At 52.2% G+C, this 4,927-nt stretch overlaps 1 pseudogene; it reads right to left on the bottom strand.

Annotated features, from left to right (window-relative positions):
• Positions 1-2,949: 2,949 nt before the first annotated feature.
• Positions 2,950-4,607, bottom strand: LOC119358424 (annotated as a pseudogene).
• Positions 4,608-4,927: the final 320 nt, after the last annotated feature.

The raw sequence follows: 4,927 nt of genomic DNA, 5'->3' as shown, positions 1-4,927 counted from the left end.
AAGGATATGCTAGGGTGATGGTGGATGAGATAACAGAGGGATTTGAGGACCTCCAGCTTGACCACCCTACCGGTGAAGGGGAGACTCGGCTAGGGTCTGCTTTGAAGACTCCATGCCTATGGCGGAAGGAGCTCATCAACCTTCCGAACTGGACGCCACCGCCTCCTCCTCCTCCTCCGGCGAGTCAGGGCACTCCGCCTCCACCGCCTCCTCCTCCGGCGAGTGACGATCAGGTCCCTCGGCCGGCTCCTTCTCCGGCGCGTGGCAGCACTCCGCCTCCTTCTCCGCCTGCGCCGACGCGCCCGAGCAGCCAGCCTCCTCCTTCTCCGCCTCGTCAGCAAGGGCGGAAGAGACCTGCCGCCACTCCAGCTGCTCCGGCGCGTCGTAGTCCTTCTCCTCCGCCTCTTAAGCAAGTAAAGAAGACAACCGCTACGTCTGCTCGGTCGGCGTCTAGCAGTACAACCAGAGGCGGGAGGACATACAGATTCGGTCCTTCTCTGAAGACTCTAGAGAAGTTACCATACGAGAGGACCCAGGAGAAGAACGCCAAAATGGCGCGAGAAGAAGTGAAGAAATTCTTTGAAGGGGTGAAAGCAAAGAAACATCCACCTTCAGAGGAGAAGGTAGATCAGGTGAAAGTGAAGCGCACTCTGGCTGCCCTGACAAAACCACCGAAGTCTGATCCGCCGAAAGGAAACTATGACCGCATTATTGGAAAGGAATTTGCCGAAGCGGAGCGGTCGGGAAGTACTGTCAGTGATCAAAGGCTGAAAGAACGACGAGCTGGGAAACAAATTGCCCAGCTCGGCGAACAAGCGAAGCAATCGTGCCCCCCGCTCAAGGTGCCTAGCCACAACGTCGATAATGATCCGAGGATGCTGCCCGGTTATAGCAATCTTGTAGATTACCTGCCCGACGAAGTACATTATGAACCCATGGAGGTGCAGATACAAAGATACGAGTACGGGAAGCCTCTCGTCAAAGATGAAAGATCTCTATCAACGATGATGCGAAGATTGCATGATTGGTACTTGAAAATCTGCAGAGACTCTGGGGGAGGAGTACTTTGTATGTGAAAGTTAAAAAGGAGCATGACCTCGTTGGAATTGATCTGTTGCCTGTTCCATTTGAGGAGTTCTATCAGTTTTTCAATCAATTGTCCCTCGATAAAACAACGGTCGCCTGCTACTGTCTGTAAGTAGTACTACTTCTGTCATTAAGTTTCTCTACATAGCTTAGCTCTTTCATTGCATGTATTTATAATCATCCTCACTATATTATGCAGATTGAAGATCGCCGAATTGAAGAAAAGACAAGTCGGTGATATTGGGTTCATTAACACATATCTCATAGATGCAACTCAGGTTAAACTTCATGCCGCAGCTACCGAGGCCAGCTTGCTACGATCGTTCGTAATAAATCAAAACAAAGATATAATACTCTTTCCTTACAACTTCAGGTGAGTCTTACTGTCTTGTGCGTATTCGGTTTCCCTTATATATTAGTCAAGGTTATAGTAATGTAATTCATGAATTATGCATGTGTGTGCAGTTTCCACTTTATTCTCCTAGAGATTAAGCTTGAACAGGGAGTAGTAACCGTCTTGGACTCTAAACGAAAAGATCCCAAAGAGTATGCGGACATGACTGAAATCCTCAAGAAGTAAGTTAAATCGATCATTATCCACCATATCAGCAACTTTGTTCATTTCCTGATATCAAGTAATTGTTTTCTTTGTCCGGCAGGGTTTGGAGAAAATTCACCAAAACAGTTCGGGACTGCCGAAGGAGCTGGAATTTAGACACCCGAAAGTAAGTACTATAGTAGCATGTTCCGCGCATCTCCTAGTGATTCAAGCGCTAGTTTCATCAATACCATTTAGCATTCTTGCTTATCAGTTTGATTGACCTCTATTTCTTATAAAGTGGTTGTGGCAGGAACAAGGGAATGATTTCTGTGGATACTACATCTGCGAGTCCATCCGCCACACGACCTGTGAGCGGGGCGGGTACTCTAACGAACAATATGAAGTACGTAAATAACAACATTCACAATTTTATTTTATTACCATCATTTGTGTTGAGTTTCATTCATTCATATATATATATGTATTGACCCTCTTCTTCAAATTAGATGTTTCGGAAGCGGGATGAACTCCTAGCACCAGCTCGCATGCGAGCAGTTCAAGAGAAATTGGCGGCATTCTTTCTTGACCACGTGATCCCTGAAGACGGAGAATTCTATGTGGACCCTAAGTCCGTATGATTATATTTGTAAGAGATAATTATTGTATATATGTAGCCGGTAGTGTCAGATAGATATACGAGAACTTGTTGTTCGACCAATCTCTCGGAGAAGGAGAGGTGGTCGATATCACTTCTCTCTGTATATATGCATATATGTTCATGAAGATCTTCTGTTTCCTTCGTTTGCTTACTAGCTAGCTAGCGTGTCTAATCCTCTCTATATACGTATGTATAGTACGTAGCGTCGACCAAGCACGGACATAACAGAGGACACTTCTCTCTATTAATTATAACTAGCTAACACAATATATGAAACACCTAAATTAACCCCCCAAAACCCCCAACCCCCCCCCCTTCAAAAAAAACAAAAACCCCAGCCACAGAAGTGCTGACGCGTGGATGCCTATTGGTCCCGGTTGGTGCCACCAACCAGGACCAAAGGGTCTCCTGACTGGGCTCTGCGCACTGCCCACGTGGAGGGCCTTTAGTCCCGATTCTGGATTGAACCGGGACTAAAGGGGGGAGGTATTAGTACCGACACTTTAGTCCCGGTTCCGGAACCGGGACTAAAGGCCCTTACGAACCGGGACTATAGGCCATTTTTCTACCAGTGATGCATGCATGGAGAATTAACCACGTTCGAATTGATCACAGCAGCAGGCCTGCCGGCCGAATATAATTAAGATGGATGCATGTAGACAGCCTATTCCGCCCGATCGAGCTTGCCTATCAACTCGCCCCCGTCCAGGATGCTGCCAAACATGGCGGCCTCAAACAGATAGTTCACCTGCCACGCATGGTGGCTTGCATGGGCGACGAGCCAGACCATTTCGTCGATGAGGCCCTTGGAGAAGAGCTGGACCATTTGCAGGCGTGAGGATTCAATGAGGTGTTTCTCACGCTGCTCGTCCACCTCGCCCGTCCGGACGTACTCCAGCGGACCGGTGACAATGGACGACCAAAGGGCGGCGAGCAGGTGGTCTTGGTCTCCTTTTACTTTGAGGAAGCGCCGGACGTGGTCGCAGGTTTCTTCCCCATTGCAGGCGTACTCAGGTTCAAGGGGCCTACTGAAATCGGTGGTGCGAAAGTCGGTGTCGAAGACCTCGTCGAAGTCAGCCTCGCACTGGGGCCGCGCCGGGGACTTGCGGGCCTTGGGCCATCCTAGGAGGGCGCGGCGGAGGAACATGTGCCGGTCGTTGTGCAGGTGCCAAGTATACAAGGTGATGCACATCTGAGCCACAGGCTCGTGCCACCTCTGGGTGTACATCCGAGCTCCCGTGGCAGCGTAGGCGTCGTAGATGGCCCGCAACGCTGGCTCGCTCACCATGCCTGAGGCGGCGATGTCGGCCACGTTGAGGAACGAGTTCATGACCTCGGAGTTTACCAGGTCGCTGCCCACATCGATGACATCGGTGCCGGGCGAGCTGAAGACGAGGTCGCTTGTGATGGCGCCAACATCGAAGCCCCGGGCTATGGCCTCGGCCCCCATGCCTAGGATGCTGCTCTCGCAAAGGGACATGACCTGGGCGGCGTGGCGGTCCATCCGCCCCGACCGGTCCTTGAGGAGCGTCCTGTGCGCCGCCTCCAGCGTGATCTTGGCTCGGATGTAGGACACGCCGATGGCGACAGCCTCGCGTCGCTGCCGGCCACCAGGGGTTCGTAGCGAGCGGGTGTCGGCGAGCCCGTCGCGTAGGAGGCGGCTGAAGGAGGGGAACACTTTGTGGTACCCGTGCTCATAGTAAAATGCCATGTCCACCACGTAGTTGGAGAAGAGGGTGCGCATGTCGGAGGCCCCAATCAGCAGGTTCGCCATGCCGCTGCCAGATAGGGCGTTGGTTGTTGTCATCGCCTCAGGCCAGTCGGTGGCGCCCAGCAAGGCGAGAACTTGCGGCGTGGCTTGGACCAGCCCGGCGCCCTTAGTGGGCAGCACGTTGCCGATTGCATGCTGCGAGCTTTTCCACAGCGCCAGCTCCGGCGATAGTCGCAGTTGCACCACCCTGGGCCGCGCCGCGTCACTCCGCCATCAATGCTAATGCTAGCAAACATCTCCGCCAGCAAGTCTTCCGCCTCGCGAGACAGCCTTCTCAAATCCACCATGCCCCCCGCCCCCTTGCCGACCAAGGCCCTCGCCGCCGAGTAGCCTGGGTACAAGGGGAAGCCTCCATCTTGCCGCTTCGCCAGCTGGGTGCCCCAGAAATACGAAGGGATTGCAACTAGCCCGCTGCCGTTGCCGCCAGGGACAATGTTCTTCTCCCTCACCACCTCAATATCGAGGCCATGGAGAGAGCAGCCACCCCAGGTTGGGGTTGGGGTGGGTGGTGCCTCCACGTCGCCGCGACGAGTCCAAGCGAGACTCAACATTTTTATTTAGTACTGTATTAAAAAATGCAGGTAATGGACTCCTCGTGGTGTTTGCCAGCCTTATGTATTCCCCAGCAGCTTATATAGCCATATCAACACAAGGCTGGCTTCCTCTCAGCAGTGGTTTTTGTACAAGCTTAAGCTTGTGGTACTAGCTAGCTCGAGAGACACACACATTTTGATTGTTTTCGTCTTATTGTATCACTTTCTCGCCATATGACTAGAAAGTAACACGATTCCGCTCTAGGATTGCAGGCACAAGGAGGAGTTGTTCGTGTCCAGCTCGCCCTTGTGGACGTGCCGGCCAGTGACGAGGGACG

Source organism: Triticum dicoccoides, chromosome 2A, assembly GCF_002162155.2.
Source record: "Triticum dicoccoides isolate Atlit2015 ecotype Zavitan chromosome 2A, WEW_v2.0, whole genome shotgun sequence".
Classification (NCBI taxonomy): domain Eukaryota; kingdom Viridiplantae; phylum Streptophyta; class Magnoliopsida; order Poales; family Poaceae; genus Triticum; species Triticum dicoccoides.
Note: the sequence above shows the minus strand (reverse complement) of the source record. Positions and strands in the feature narration are given on the sequence as shown.